Source organism: Myotis lucifugus, unplaced genomic scaffold (assembly GCF_000147115.1).
Source record: "Myotis lucifugus unplaced genomic scaffold, Myoluc2.0 scaffold_48, whole genome shotgun sequence".
Lineage (NCBI taxonomy): Eukaryota > Metazoa > Chordata > Mammalia > Chiroptera > Vespertilionidae > Myotis > Myotis lucifugus.
In genome coordinates this window covers 7,234,146-7,251,424 of record NW_005871096.1, presented here as the reverse complement: position 1 = coordinate 7,251,424, position 17,279 = coordinate 7,234,146, and the positions used below count along the sequence as shown (strand labels likewise).

At 44.4% G+C, this 17,279-nt stretch overlaps 1 protein-coding gene across 1 annotated transcript in view; it reads left to right on the top strand.

Moving 5' to 3' along the window:
• Window positions 1-17,279, top strand: part of DTHD1 (death domain containing 1) — a 57,727-nt gene that overhangs the window by 32,253 nt on the left and 8,195 nt on the right. The window lies entirely within an intron of this gene.

Here is a 17,279-nt window from a genome sequence, read left to right as displayed (position 1 = left end):
TGGCTTAGGCCTGCTCCCCTTGGGCCTAAGCCATCAGTCAGACATCCTTAGCGCTGCCGTGGAGGCAGGAGAGGCTCCTGCCATCGCCACTGTGCTCTCCAGCCATGAGCCCGGCTTCTGGCTGAGCAGGGGAGTGCACTGATCACCAGGGGGCAGCTCCTGCATTGAGCGTCTGCCCCCTAGTGGAAAGTGCGCATCATAGCAACTGGTCTTTCTGCTGTTCAGTTTATTTACATATTAGCCTTTTATTATATAGGACTAGAGGCCCGGTGCACAAAAATTTGTGCACTGGTTGGGGGGGGGGGTGTCCCTCAGCCTCACTTGTGCCCTCTCACAGTCTGGGACCTCTCAGGAGATAACGACCTGCTGGCTTAGGCCCACTCCCAGGTGGCAGAGGGCAGGCCCAATCCCTAGGTGCAGCCCCTGGTCGGGCTCAGAGCAGGGCTGATTGGGGGGTTGGGGCACCGCCCCCTGTCACACTCAAGGTAGGGTCGATGGGGAGGTTGCTGCACCACCCCCTGTCACGCACAGAGCAGGGCCGATCAGGGGGTTGGGGTGCTGCCCCCTGTCACGCATAGAGTAGGGCTGATAGGGGAGTTGGGGCACCGCCCCCTGTCACACACAGAGCAGAGCGGATCAGGGGGTTGGGGCGCCGCCCCCTGTCACCCACAGAGCAGGGCCGATCAGGGGGTTGGGGCACTGCCCCCGTCACACTCAGGGCAGGGCCTATGGGGAGGTTGCGGCTCCACCCTGTCACACACAGAGCAGGGCTGATCAGGGGTTTGGGGAGCTCCTCCCTATCAGGCACAGAGCAGGGCTGATCAGGGGGTTGGGGCGCCTTCCCCTGTCATGAACAGAGCAGGGCGGATAGGGAGGTTGTGGCCCCGCCCCCTGTCAGACACAGAGCCGCAGGGTGATCAGGGGGTTTGGGCTCTGCCCCCTGTCACACTGCTCCAGGGGCCAGGAGGCCTCGTGGCTCCGCTGATCCCGGTGCTGGGAGGCCTCGCGGCTCCGCTTGACACGGGCAGTGAGGCCTCGCTGCTCCGCTGATCCTGGTGCTAGGAGGCCTCGCTGCTCCACTGATCCTGGTGCCAGGAGGCCTCGTGGCTCCGCTGATCCCAGGTTCGGGAGGCCTCACGGCTCCGCTGATTCCGGTACTGGGAGGCATATTACCCTTTTACTATATAGGATAGAGGCCTGGTGCACGGGTGGGTGCCAGCTGGTTTGCCCTGAAGGGTGTCCTGGATCAGGGTGGGGGTCCCACTTGGGTGCCTGGCCAGCCTGGATGAGGGGGTGATGGCTGTTTGCAGCTGGTCACACCCCCTTCAGGGTGGGGGTCCCCACTGGGGTGCCTGGCCAGCCTGGGTGAGGGGATGATGGCTGTTTCCAGCTGATCACACCCCCTTCAGGGTGGGGGTCCCCACTGGGGTGCCTGGCCAGTCTGGGTGAGGGGCTCAGGGCCGTTTTCAGGCTGGCAGGCGACTGAAGCTCCAAACCTCTCCTTTTTTTCTTTTTTCTTTTTTATTCTTGGATTTATTTACCTTCTATGGCTGTCACTGGAACTGAGAGCCGGCTTTCTCTCTGAGGCTCGGCTCCAGCTCTGAGACCTCGGCTGCTGAAAGCAGGTATCTGGTTTGTTTGGGTTCTATAATCGAAACACTGTTTCAACCCCAGCTCTGAGGCCCGGCTGGCTGAAAGCAGGTTTCTGGGGTTTTGTTTAGCTTCTATATTTGTAACAATGTTTCTTAAACTGCAAGCTCAGAGGCTGGCAGCAGCAGGTGGGGAACGTTGGCTTCCTCCATCACTGAAGCAAGCAAGCCTCCTGTTCGCTTTGAGCTGCCTGGCTGCCAGCTGCCATCTTGGTTGGCAGTTAATTTGCATATTGCCCTGATTAGCCAATGGGAAGGGTAGCGGAGGTACGGCTAATTACCATGTTTCTCTATTATTAGATAGGACTAGAGGCCCAGTGCACAAAAATTTGTGCACTGGAGGGGGGGGGTCCCTCAGCCCAGCTTGCCCCCTATCACATACTGGGAGCCCTCAGGGGATGTCCTACTCCCTGCTCCCTGCTCCCCTTGGGGAGCGTGCCTAAGCCACAGTCTGGCCTCCCTTTGTGGGAGTCGACCGGGCTGATCAGGGGAAGACACCAGCCCCATCACCGCACTGTTGCAGCCACTGCCAGTCACGGCAGCCACCAAGGTGTTTTCATCAACACGGACTCCAGTCCCTTTACCATGAAAAAATGACAACTTTCTTTAGGCATTTTCAAGAAGTGTCTTTCATAGGATATGATCTTTCTTTCTTTCTTTCTCCTCACCTGAGGATATGTTTCCATTGATTTTTAGAGAATGTGGAAGAGAAAGGGAAAGACAGAGAAAAACATCAAAGTGAGAGGAACACTTTGATCAGTTGCCTCCTGCATGAGCCCTGACCTGGGCCCAGGCCAGGGAGGAGCCTGCAACCTAGGTACATGCCCTTGGTCAGAATTGAACCCAGAATCTGTGTTGGGCAGGCCGAGGCATTACCCACTGAGCCAATAGGGCAGGATATGACATTTCTTAACCCTCCAGCAGCAGACCTTCCTTTTTTTCTCCAGGAGTGTGGTAAAAAAACCCTAGATCACCTATTTGGACTCTCATTACCCAAGTTACTAAGAATATTACCAGTGGCATACAGGGAGCTTAACCAATCAGCAGTCAGAAAAGGTGTTTCCTCTGTAGTTCACACCAATTACCAGTTTGGCCCCTGCCCAGGCCTAACGCCTCTGGCGAGTCATTAGCCCTGGGCCGGGGCACCTCCAGCTCCCCCCCGCCCCCGCCACCGCCATCAATGATCGCTGGCTGGCTCCTCCCCGGCCCAAGCCTAAAGCCTAAGGCTGAGGTGATAGGCCTGGGCCGAGGCACCCAGCTCCCCGCCGGGGCGCCATCAACGATCGCTGGCTCAATGATCGCTGGCTGGCTCCTCCCCGGCCCAAACCCAAAGCCTCAGGCCTAGGTTTTAGGCCATGGCCGGGGCACCCCCAGCTCCCTGCCGCTGCTACCATCAAGGATTGCTGGCTGGCTCCTCCCCGGCCCAAGCCTAAAGCCTCTGGCAAGTCATTAGCCCTGGGCGGGGCACCCCCAGCTCCCCGCCGCCGCCATCAAGGATTGCTGGCTGGCTCCGCCCCGTTCCCCACTGCTGCCACCATCAATGATTGCTGGCTGGCTCCTCCCCGGCCAAGCCTAAAGCCTCTGGCCCGAGGCATTAGGCCTTGGCCGGGGCACTGCCAGCTCCCCGCCGCCGCCTCCGCCATCAAGTCGAGGCTTTAGGCCTGGACCGGGGCACCCCCAGCTCCCTGCCGACAATCGCTTGCTGGCTCCGCCCAGGTTCCCCGCCACAGCTGCCATCAAAGATCGCTTGCTGGCTCCGCCCCGGCTCCCTGCTGCCGCCACCATCAAGGATCGCTGGCTCAAGATCGCTGGCTGGCTCCTCCCTGACCCAGGCCTAAAGCCTCAGTCCATGGCTTGGGGCTGACATATGCAAATTAGCCGCCATCTTGGCTGGCTAATAATTTGCATATCTCGCTGATTAACCAATGGGAAGGGTAGTGAAGTTACGGTTAATTACCATGTTTCTCTATTATTAGATAGGATTCTTACTCTTATCAGGAAAGTAGGATTGAATTGTTTCTCCAAACAACAAAAAATTTTATTACCATACATACTATTTCTTTTAGTGATCCATGGCTTAGTACTTCTAAATAATACTATTAATGAGAAAATAACTGAAAAAGTTGTTTTATCACTCTAGAGGAAGAACAAACTTATTCTTTAAAGATGCCAAGATTATTTTTCCATGTTTTTTTCTTTTTTGTGTTATGACTAACAGGAATATATTTTCTATTGGGTTAGATTTTGTAATGATGTTAAATAAATCAGTAAAGTAATTACTTTGACAAATATTCATGGAACTTTGGAAATAGGGAATGTGTCATGTTAGACAGGATGACAAATACAGAGCTAGAGAGGGTACTTCATGCCCTAAAGCTGCTTTGTCCTGAGTGGTAGCCACTATGCACACATGCCTATGGAGCACTTGAAATATGGCTCGTCCGAATTGAGATGTGCTGTATGTGTGAAAGACATACTGGATTTCAAAGACTCAGTACAAAGAAATGTAAAATATTTCATTAATAATTTATGTTAGTTACCTAATACTGTAATACTTTGGTTAAATAAAATACATTATTAAATTAATCTCATCTGTTTTTTTAAAAATGTATGTGACTAAAATAAAATACATAAAATTACTTATGTGTCTGAAGCTATATTTCTATGGGACAGCACTGCTGTAAGTGATTTACAATCTAGTGGGTTTGCAAAACAAGTATACAAATCACCTTGTAAGGGAGTAACAGATGAAGCTATGGCATAAACAGCAGTAGTAACAGTTGCTCAGAAGAGGGAACTGGCCTTCTTGGAGGCTGAAATCAGAAGTTTCATGGTGGTTGTGGAATTTTATCTGAACCATGTAAGTTCGTAGAAATTTGGCCTTTGGAAATGGAGAAAAAAGTATGCTAGGATGAGGAAGTGGAATGAATTTGAGTGGGGATGGTAGGCATAGCTTAGCAGGAATTCATAAGCCATATAATAACCATCATAATATTTTTAATGAGTTAAAAATCTTCCAAAAGCTTTAAAACACAATATAATTAAATTCTCAAAAAGATCTTAGGAGCCATTTTCACTGTTCTCATTTTATAGGAAACTAAGGCATGGAAATTTTAGGTAACTTGCCCACGGTCCCGTAGCTAGGTAAGTGTCAGAGCTGGGATGCTAACCCAGAAACCTGCGTGCTGATGCCTCTTTGGCAGATAAACCTAGGATTCTTAGAGATGGATTTTAGTATGGCCAGGTTCACCCTTGAAGTTATATGACAATATCATGTATACTATGTTTAGTGTGCAGATGATATTAAAATTATGTAACAAATGATACGACATGGGTTCTGCTCATTCAAACTGAAAATAGCCACTTACGCAGAAGTGTGGGATCCTTAGAGACATTAACACTTCACTTACTAGTTTCTGGGAAGGTCCTGCAGGTCCTGGCAAGTATGTGTAGGGTGGCAGAGTCTATTAAGCTACTGATACTGAAAAGTGTATGTTAAGAACAGTATAGCCTTTTAGGTGTGTACCCACTCTCAGTTTTCCCTCTTTCCACTTTCATTTCCACCCGGGGCCTTCCCACTTGCTGCTTCCTATGTTTGGGGCTGTCCTCTCTCAGCCACATGGCTGGTTAACATTCAGGTCTCAGCTCAGATATCACTTTCTTAGTCTGATGTCCCTACCCCCAGATCTAAAATCGCTTTAACCCATTACCTTTTTAACACTTACCCCTAATTGAAATTATTAGATTTATTTGTGTCCATTTATTTTCTATTCGCCTTTGCTCCTTGAGAAAGCTTCATGAGTGTAAGCCCTCGCCTACCCCTAAAAGTTTAAGAACTTGACTTGCAAGGGTGGGGGACCGTTTTTCTGCCAAGAGCCATTTGGATATTTAGAACATCATCCACGGGCCACACGAAATTATCAACTTACAAATTAGCCTGATCTATTTGGTCAGACATTTAACTAACTCGCCCCACATGCCTTGGCAGGGCCAGCACAAATGATCTTGCGAGCCTTATACAGACATTCCCCACCCTTGGGTGTTAAAGGGTCTTGAACTGCCTTAGATCAGCGGTTTAGAGTCTGACTGCAAAAATGCTGAATTCGAGGGCTAAGGCATTGATTTGGATTCACACAAAGATTTGAGAGCAGAGGAATGACACATCAGGGCGTCTCCCAATAGCTCGATTTAGCACATTACTTCCTAAGATCACTATGTGGCTCTGCTGCTACGGGGTGACCAGAGGGAGACAAGTAAGAGGGCTTTCAGACTTCTCTACCAGGAGGTAGTGAGGGCCTCACTGTGATGATGGCCGACAATGGAACAAACGGCCATGATGTAAGCGAGGACAAGTTTGAGGTCCAAAATGTGACCACAGATATAGCTTTCGGTTTGCAGTGTTTTCTCTGTGGCCTATCTGATGTCATGAATTAATTAGCTAAATTAGCCAAGCTAGCTAATTTAGGGATTTATATAGATTTGTTTCAATTCAAGTCTATGTTAGTGATTGTCCAGGTCTTTTGCCTAAGCTCTGCCTCTATTTTGATTCTAGTACCACATTCCCTACCTACTTGCCTGAGCAATTCCTAGTGGTCACCCCTCACACCTCTGCTGAGGTGTGGCTTCTCCCAGGAAGCCTTCCCTGACCTCCTCTATGCCTAGTCCAGTGTTCCCATAACATCCTGTATTTTCCCTATCGCTGTAATTACCATATTTCACTATAATCACTGGCTTCCCAGTAGACAAATGTTTCTCAATCTTTTTTGTTTGTTTTTGCCACCCTAAGGAATCTTTTTAGACAACTTTTTCCCTAACCAGTCTTCCCCATTATATTTTCATATCACAGATATTATGTGTGTCTGTTTATGTACTATGTGTATATATACATATAGAATACACACATATATACATAGTTCATATAATATGCATATTTTATAAGATACATATATATGTTTTACACATTAAAAGAGTAAGCTTTTTTTTTTATCTTGCCCACGAGCAAATTTTCTCTCTTTGAGGGTGACATTACCTCAGATGAGAATGAGAGCAATTGACTGGGCAGGCACTTCCGTTGTCCTGCTGACTTTGTACCATCAGTGCCACACACACATACATGTGCTTGACAACCATGTGGGAATGGCTAGCTGAGTCAAACAATTTCTTCAAACTTTAAAATGATCCAACCTGGATGTTGGTTATTGAAACTATAGGGACGTATTTAAAAATAGTACATTTTAAATATCTGCTGCCTTTCATATGTGTATCTACTGCCAACGTGCCCCTGTCCTGACCTCCTCTTCCAGGGGCGTTTGCATAGGGCCAGTCAGCGTCACTCTTTCTTATGCTCAAACACAGTCCTTACAACACGTTCTTGGGACTGAGGAAGAACCTGTGGCTGTGGAAATGTTTCCCATCTTTTTAAACTAACATACCTAAGTGGGAACTGAAACTATGACCATTATTTTTAAAAGAACAGATTTCTTCCATAAAGTTCAAAATTTAAAAAAATCAAACTCAGCTAGACAATATTAGAATGGGCTGTTTTTGAGGAAATGAATGTAGCCTTTTTATATAGAGCTTGGCATTAGTCACTACTATATTATACATACATTTATACATGTAGCATAAATTAAGTGAAGTCATTTGTCAAAATTAAAAGTGCTTTCCACACAGAAGACAGGCAGTAAATGTTTATATGTATGTATTTAGATCTAAACACAAACATATTCATATGACACATAAACATAAGATGTAATGCTAATATACTATGTCTAATTCCCAAAGATGTGAAAACATAACCACCCATTACTTCATGCCCATGAGGATCTCTGTGTATTTTATCCTTCAGCCACCATAGTGTATTTATTCATATGTTAATTTGACAAACACTGCTTGTATCCCATGAGGAAGACATACGTGCTATTCCTGTATATATGGTCTCGTTCTTCCCTGGCCTCTTTGCAGACTATTCTTAACTCAGAGTGTTTCTACAAACTGTCAGTCAGATCATTTCTTGCCTTTACTCCACCCTGAATGGTTCCTGGTTTCACCCAGAGAGAATGACTCTGTGTGAACTTGGCCCCTCCTGACTCTAGGACCTTCTTTCCTATCCTCTTCACTTACTGAACTCTAGCCACAATGGCTCTCTTACTGTTATTGGAAATTTCCACACATGCTTCAGGTCTTTGTGTTAGTGGTTTCCCCTGCCTGGAATGTTCTTCCATCCATCAGATACCTGAATGGCTACCAGAATCATCTCCTTCAACTCTTTGCTCAGATGTCACCTTTCCTCTGAGACCATCCCTGATTCTACATTTTATTGCCATCTCCTACCCACACAACCTGACACTGCTGATCCTCCTTAACTTCCTCTGATCTATTTTCTTTCCTCTAGCATCATTACTTTCAAACATGTATGTCTCCATTTATTATGTTTATTTAGAAAATCCTCCACTCCACAACAAGGACATAAGTTCCTTGAGGGCAGGTCCCTGTATGTGTTTTGTTCGCTGTAAATCACAAAGACCTGGAATAGTGCCTAGCATATGCTAGGTGCTCAAAAAATGTTTGTTGAATGAATGAATTCATAGAAAGAACTTGCATTTTAATACCAAAGTGGGAAGGGGAAAGTTGGAAGTGTCAAGTAGGAAAATAAATTAGCATCAGGTGTTGACAGAATTGGCAGTGATTGTTACAGATGGGGTGGCCACTGAAGACTTCATTGTGGAGGGGTCTTCTCTGCTGAGAAGCAACAGTGAAAGAAGCGCACCGGCCTGTGTGGCCAGGAGAGCACAGCAGTGAGGAGAACAGCAAGTACCAAGAAGGCACTAGGCGTGAGCTTCTAGTCCAGGCTAGAAGACCATCAGGGCAAATGCGCGTGTGATGGACAGAGAGAGGTGATGAGGTGTGACAGAAAAAGAGGGTCTTGGTGACAGTTCACATTTCAATAAGATCTTCTGAAAACGGTCTCCAAATCCATATATGTGAAGATGTATGGCTGCAAAGAACAATGATTTGTCTCTAAATCTTCCCAAAGTTGTGCTTCTAACTTCCTCCTTTGACAAAATACTCGCGTGAACTCAGTTCACACTGTGTCTATGTGTGCTCTGGCAGAAGCAAATTTCAAAACTCTCCACAATTTTTTGGGGGGTGGAAGGAAGCAGTGTGTGAGCTTCTGAAATAATGTCACACAGGGGCCTGTCTGTGCCATCTGGTCCTTTGTGCTTGAGTTGTGACTGTCTTTTACTCTTCCTGACCAGGAGGCTTAGCTTTGACGGAGAGAAGGGCTCCAGGCCTGGTGGCTGTTTCTGCCGAAGCCTGTGGGAGGCTGCAGACAGACCTCACCTACACATTTCCGCAAGCCTCCTGCTGACCGAGTTTTGCTTGGCCTGAACTTCCTTTTTTAAAAAACTGAACTCATGACATGTGATTTCTAGTAAATAATGATACTGCCTCAACACTTACTTTCTCACCACATTAAAGAACTCTCTCTGTCAGAGGGAGGAAGCTTGCAGAGGCTAGTGCGACATTCATTTCATCAGAACTACCACTGCCTCACCACTTGGCATGGTTCGCAGCCAAGTGGTGAGGCAGTGGTGGGCATGCCCTGCTGGGCATGATTTTTCTTCTGTATAATTTTTTTTTTGGTAACTACATGAAATACTAAAGAACAATCTTGACTAAATAAATGAGAAGATTCTAAGCTATTGAAATTTTTACATTCATAGGCACTTCAATTCTACTTAGGGTGCGTAGTTGTCATAATTTATAAAATTATCTTAAGGTTCAAGAATAAAATGAAATGAAATGAAGAAAGCAGATTAGAAAAAGCACATCTCTCTATATAAAAAAGCCTAGGCCAGTGGTTCTCAACCTGTGGGTCGCGACCCCTTTGGGGGTCGAATGACCCTTTCACAGGGGTCGCCTAAGACCATCGGAGAACACATATATAATTACATATTGTTTTTATGATGAATCACTATGCTTTAATTATATTCAATTTGTAACAATGAAATCGGGGGTAACCACAACATGAGGAACTGTATTAAAGGGTTGCGGCATTAGGAAGGTTGAGAACCAGTGGTTCTGACCATTCGCCTATTAACCTGTTCGACCGTTCACCTGGTAGCTATGATGCGCAATGACCACCAGGGGCCGATGCTCCAGCCAGTAGAGAAGAGAGCCCAATTCATTGCAGAATTAGCCCTGGGTTAGGTTGCTGCTGGGGCACTGTCGGCCCCCAAATCTGCTTCACTCGCACCCCGGACCCAGAGATTGGTTTTGGCCCTATTCCTGCAGGCCAGGTCGAGGGACCCCACCGGTGCATGTATGGAGGGGGAATAGTGGGCTACTAGTAAATGGTGATTTTAAAGTTTTCTGTAACTTAGTTTCATGATTTCTACACTAGACTTAATTACAATAACATATATGTTGCTTCATGCTCCACCCCCTACCAACGGTGGAGGGGAGTCACAAGAGTCTTGGTAAGCAGAGAGAGCATGTCAATATTTTTTTAACCTGTGAAAGTTTATAAAAACCATATCACCCTTTCCAGTGTTTCAGTTTGGCTCTCCTTGCTCTTCCTTGATATCCTCCAGGCCAGCAGTCTAACTTTCCTCTAAGTCACCAGAATGACCTTGAAAGACCCAATTTTGACTATGTTACTGAAAATTGACTTTATATTGTATGTGACATGTGAAAATGAGCAAAACTGGTTCAGTCAGAAATAGGAACCTCATTTTTTTTAAGAAAGTGTTTTACCCACCAATGTAATTAGAAGAGAATCTTTCCCTTCTCCTTCCCTCCTCCTTCCTTTTCATCTTCTTCCTCCATTTTCTTTTTCCCTCTCCCCTCTCCTCCTATCAATTCCCCTGACTATTCCTCTTTCCCTTGTTTCACCCCTCTTCCTTCTCTGTCCCTTATCATTCCTCTTTTTCCTTCTTCCTCCTTCACCCTCTGTCCATGAAGGGGAAGGTTTGCTCTGCTGAGCAGGCAGTATAACTAAACCAGAAATTGAGCACTCTGTTGTCATATGGCTTTCAATAATTCATTTACCAAAAAAGTACATATATTCTTGCCTATCTGAGAAAATCAAAAAAAGTATTTGATACTTGTATTACTCTTTTAAAATTGCAACATTTAAAAGTAAACAATGATGTTCATCAGTTCAAACAATTTTTTAGTTCATGAATTCCAACTATTTCCTTTTTTGGGGTAGATTTACCAGTCAACATGCCAATTAACAAGTACTAACTAAGTGCCTATTTGATATGAGATATTATGTAGAGCCTAAAAATAATAGTGGTACAGGTCAAAGTCCAAGCTTTCAAGGAAGTTTCAATCCAGTTCAGGAAAGAAAGCGTAAACACTTGAAAAATTATAAAACAATGCAAGAGATAGTGCAACAATACAGTAATATGGCAAGACAGGAACTGATGACTAATTGCAAATGAATGACCAAGATGGTAAGTGCTAGGGCCTTTCAGAGAAGGGAGTGATTCCTGTGGTCTGAGGTGGTCTGGGGACATGTCACAAAACAAGACAGATGTAGAAAATATTCAGGTTCCAAAGGGGAAGAGAGAAAGAGGCAGTGGATTCCACACCAAGCAATGGAATGAGCTGAAACTCTGAAGTAGCAAAGCACAGGCGTTTCAGGAAACAACCTCTGTGGCCTGAGTAGAAGATGTGGAAAAAATCAGATTGGAAATAAGTTGGGGAAAGGCTGATGGAGGGCTTTGAAGGCTTTGTTAAGGTTACCAAAGGTCTCTGTGACATTGTCATAGGTGGGGCTCTCTGTCAAGATTTGTCAAAAGAATGTGGCATTTCATGATATAGAGATCAAGACAGAGATTCAAATCAGAGGTCCTTAGTGCATGAGCAAACAGAAAATCTCTCAGCCGCTGGTACTGTTGCAATGAGCACGGCCATCACTGAGAGAAATAGGCATCTGGTTAGTTTATACGTAAGCTTTTCTTTTATCCTCTAAGTAATGACAAACCATCAGTAAATTTTGACCAGGCAGCTTACATAATCAAATTTTGTTAGCCATATCACTCACTGTAACAGCCTATAAGGATAAATTAGAAAGAGATGAACTTCACAGTAAAATAAGGGCTATGGAAGGAGTCATGGAAGAAATGGTGATGAACTAATGTAAGACCATGATAGTAAGGATGGCAAGTAGAGAACAGAGCTGGAGAGATTTAGGATCTGGAACCAACTGGACTTGGCCTTAAGGTGAGTGTGTGTGTGGGTCATAGGCTAGGAAGACATTGGGAGATAGAGATAGCTGTGGGAAGGGGTTTCCGAGGGTGGCTCCCTGAACACTGGTTTGAGTTATTGTCCTCAAACCAGTCAATAAAATAGTGTTTTATTGGCTTTACTTTGGAATTGTGCTTAAATTTCAATTTCATATTTATTCTCCCAAATATTGCCACTTTCTCTTTGAAGGCCTATCACCAGCCCCCTTTTCTGCTCTGGGCCACACAACTGGTGGGGTGGATTATCTCAAAAACAATTATATTTATCACTCTTCTAAAACTTCTCAGTTGATACTTTATATCTATTAATCAAAGTCCAAGCCATTTACCCTGTTATAAGGTCCTTCATAACTCCCCATATCTTATCCCCACAATCCCTTCATATGACATCTACCCAACCAACTTCTTCTGTTCCAGTCCACTTAAAGTCTCACTCCTTTGACACATGATGCTCTTAGCTGCCTCAGAGACGTTTCACAGCTGCCCTTGTGACAGCGTTGACTCCACACTTTGTTCTGTTATCATCTTTTTGGAAGAAGCCTTTCAATTTCCCAGGCAGAATTAGGTACAACACTGTAATAACTAATGTTTATCAAGTTATTCCTTGCTGGTAACTTGATAAAGCATTTACACATATTAACCATTTGCTGAAAAGATAGGTGGTTGAAGAAACTGAGGCACAGAGAGGCTTGTTCAAGGGGAAATAGCTAGAGAATGGTAGTTACTGTGTGAACAAAGTTTGTCTGATTCCGGTGTACCATTACCCTGCTCTCTCCTTTTGGGACTGACTGAGTTCCTCTGTGCTTGGAGCATAGCTCATTCACTTTTGTAATCCCATCTCCTAATATGCATCCAATGATGTTCTGTTCACAGATGAAAGCATGCCTGGGAATTGATAAAGTGGTTTAAGGCAGAGACAGAAGCTTTACCTCTATCCTCCCCCAGCTAGCCCAGCTAGCAGCTACATGGAGCAGAAGCTTTTCATGCCTTTGAAGGAGTGACTAAAGTGAGGATACACACACACTGTGGCAAGGCCTGGGAAGATAGAGCTATCCAGGCCTTTCCCAGCAATATTCATATCATACTTTCTGTTTGAAAAGTTATTTCTGTCTATAATCCAAACAAACAAAAAAACAAAAATTCAGGAAATTAAAAAATATATATTAGAATATTCTAGAAAGAATTATATCCAAGTTGAATGGGTACCTTGGCAAGTCTTTGGGATTGATAAAAAGTTGTTGCAATTCTAATTTAAAAGTGGAACAGTAAAGAGCAGAGGTGGAAATTGATGCAAGTTCTAACAGTGTTGTGCATCTTTGATTTGTTGAGCTACTTTTCAAATCAATAGTATCTCCCACATAGCTGCATTTATGAATCCAGGCCATGTGCCTTTGCCAGACATGCTTTGAACAATGAGAAAAATGTAAAGCATATTAACAATAGTCAGCACTTCATTGCTAAATTCTAGGTATGTTCAAAGCACTTTACCTATTCTAGACTGCTTCTGAAAACTATACCGACTCCATGCATATCCCATACAGATGTCCTGAATTATCCAGGTCGATGGCTCGTTAATATTTGCAGCCATCCCCTTTCTTCTGATTGGCCCACCTCCATAGATCAGTTGGAGTTTCTTAAATTGCTCTCTGTGGTTACTAGGGATCTAAGGTTTCTCCTTTTGTGACTAACTTCTTCAAAGGCTCAGAGATAGTTAATCCCTTTCTCTTGACAAAACCATAATCAGAGCGAAGCCTTAAAAAAGATCACTTTCAGAGAAGCAATTGAAAAAAAGAATGAAGTAACAGAACCTAAGTTTGACTGCAGGGGTTTAAAACCAAGAAAGAACTGCATTAAGCAAAGACATAGAACTTCATTATTTTAAGAATTGGCAGCAGCCTGATTTCATGTCCAAAAAAACTTAATTTCTAGATTTATCTCCACTGAAACCACTTTGGGTCAGCTCTTATTGCTCTCAACTTGGTTCCCATTTCTCCCCGGCCCCCCCTCTGCACGGTAATCTTATTTCTCTGTGGCTTTATTCTGGTCTTCATATCTCTCTATGTCAAAGCACTTTGCATTTCTGTCCAAGCCATCGGGAAGTTCTACACTGTGGGTGCAATTAGAATAAATCCACGAGGAAAGCAACAGGATATTGATGAACTGATACTGCTCTCTTTTAAGATATTTGTTCTAAAGTTGTTGTTGTTTTTTTGTTTGTTTGTTTGTGTATGTGTGTGTTGTTTCTTTTTTTTGGTGCATATGTTCATGTGGAAATTTTCAGAGGCACACAAAAATAGAGAAAATATACAATGAACCTACATGGACCCATCACCCATCATTTTCTGCCACTCGTGTTTTATCTAATACCCCTGGGTATGTTTGTTTGTTTGAGTATTTTAAAGCAAACCACAGCTACTATATCACTTGTAAATAATTCTGTATGTGTCTTTAAGAGATAAGAATGTCATACATAAAATGAGCTATTATTATTTAACTAGAGGCTCAGTGCACGAAATTTGTGCACTTGGGAGGGGAGTCCCTCAGCCTAGCCTGAGCCCTCTCACAGTCTGGGACCCCTCGAAGGATGTCTGACTGATGGCTTAGGCCCGGGGAGTGGGCCTAAGCTGGCAGTCGAACATCCTTAGCGGTGCTGCGGAGGTGGGCTAGGCTCCCACCACTGCTGTTGTGCTTGCCAGCTGTGAACCTGGCTTCTGGCTGAGTGGTGCTCCCGCTGTGAGAGCACACTGGCCACCAGGCAGAAGCTCCTGCATTGAGCATCTGCTCCCTGGTGGTCAGTGAATGTCATAGCAACCAGTCATTCAGCCATTTGGTCAACTTGCATATTAGCCTTTTATTATATAGGATAGTATCAACTATTCAGCATGTGCTATATTCATGACTTACTCTTTTTTTCTTTTTTTTTTAATGGTTAATTTGTAAAAAAACGCACCACAGGGTTCAAGGGTTCTAAAAATGCCCACACATTGCATTCGGCTTGTGTATCTCTGCAACCATTTGTTGAACTGCCAGTGTAGGTTGCATCCTTTACAGACAGTATCTCAATCCACCCTCACAGCATACTTCAGAGGTCGGGCCCATCCTCTCTGTCTCACCAGCTGGAGTTCAGTGAGAATGTTCGGATGGCTTGCCTCAACTTGCATGATTTCCCCGGGCAAAGGCTGTGTATACTGGGACCCAGACTTCAAAATCATTCCTCTTTTATGCTGGTCTATTTCTTCTTCCCCAAGTAAGTGAGACTCCCGCTTCCTTCACATCTGCCGCTCTTAACTCTGTCCCATTGCTTCTCATATCCTTTGTCCCTTCAGGGTGTTTGGCAAATCTAGACCCTGAAGTTAGGTATCTCCCTTCCCCCAGGTTAGTGAGGTGCTGAAACCCCCCAAGCAGGGGAGGCTTTGGTTTAAATTGTTTCTTCTGAGAGCCGACCTGTTTATGGTAAGAAGGACAGATGCTGTGGTGAATTTGAAAATGGTTCCTTTTGCCCTCTCCCTGCCAGATGGATAAGGGGATTTTTTTCAGATAGTCACTGTGAGAAGCTGGTTGAGCTCCTGGAGGTGACATTCACAAAAGTGTGGGAGCATCCTTGAGGGGTCCCCTAGGGCTTGTAACTTCCAGTCTTGTGTGGACACTGAGCCTCCAGCAACTTGTCAATTACAGTTCAGGTTTCCTTGCGGGAGGGGGTGGGCTAGTTCCTGCTGGTCAGTGCTTGTGGGTTTCGGCTTTGGAAAGTCGCCATATCAACTGTCAGTCTTTTCCAAACTGGGACAGGGGTTTGCCCTGTGACCTTACTTCTCTTACAGATATAAAGAGAGTTGTTCGTTTTTTTCCGTTTGTTCAGCTTTTTCCTTGTTGTTAGGACAGAGTAGCAGCTTCCCGCTTCTTACATGCCTTACTGGAAACCAGAAGTTTAGCCCAGTTCACACCAGTGTGTTCTCACTCAACTCTGAAGGAAGCTTTTATTTGATTTGTAGTTGAACCCATGCCGGCAGCACAAACTTTTAATGCTAACATCACTCTTTTGACCAGATTACTTCTTTGATGAATATTCTAACTTATTTGCAATGGGGATTCTATAGGATTTGTACATTATAAAGATTGAGAATATAAATGTTTACTATTATGAAGCAAGAGATGAACTAAAGTTAAGCAAATAGCAGCTATTACTTAGTTGAAGAGGCCTCTATGCAAAATAAACACAGAACACAATAAGCAGTGAAAACCGGTACTTAGTCATGGCATCTAAAAGGCTTATGGTAAAATCCATGCTAAAGATACACAGAAATATAATTATTACATATACTTCCTCATTCTATGTATTATTCATATCACTTTCACTTGTATATCTTTTAAAAAATGATACACAACAGAAATGACCTATTTACCAGAAATGATAGACAACAGAAATGACCTATTTACCAGAAAAAGCTGCAATAAGTGTGCGGGGGTGGGAAGAATGTGAGGGTTAAGGCTGCTTGGAGGAGTGGTTGCCACATGCTATTGTAACAATTACTTGTGAAATTCTCTTCATGCATAAGTGCCTCAGGGTAAATGATAAGAAATAATAACATTGGCATGACATTTTTTTGTTATCTGCTGTTGCTGGTTGCATTGCACTGATGTTAGCTGTCCTGCTCTGTGATATCCATGTTAGAGGGAGCTTTCAGGGTCTTAAAATCCTTAGCACGTTACTACACAAACTCTGGTTCCGCAGGAGACACCGAAGAACTTGTAGGCAAGTGCAAATTCAAGGGGAGAGGTCTATCACTTATTGTTTCTGTATCTGCTAAATGGCAACAGTATTGTGGGTGTCCTTGGAATTAGTGAGCACCCAAGTTACCATTGAACATGGGATATTGCCACCAGATTCGAAGAGAGACTTTTATGTCATTATTAGCACTTAGTGCTTTAAAATATGTGTAAAATTCTGGGGAGCGTCAACCTAAAAGCAGGTTACCTCAGAGAAATAACAAACCTTCTTTCAGCAAAAAGTGGAACCTGAGAAGATACAACAGGATAGCACCTTTTGGTTGGGAGAGGAAAGTAGGGAATAATTAGAGGCAGTTCCACCAAGGGAGTCACCTAGGGCCGTGGTCGGCAAACTGCGGCTCGCGAGCCACATGCAGCTCTTTGGCCCCTTGAGTGTGGCTCTTCCTAAGCCTTAGGAGTACCCTAATTAAGTTAATGACAATGTACCTACCTATATAGTTTAAGTTTAAAAAATTTGGCTCTCAAAAGAAATTTCAATCGTTGTACTGTTGATATTTGGCTCTGCCAACCACTGACTAGGGAACCACGCGTAGATGCTGGGAACCTGTGGGAGGGGATACTCTATAGGACAAGCAAAGGCTTCCTG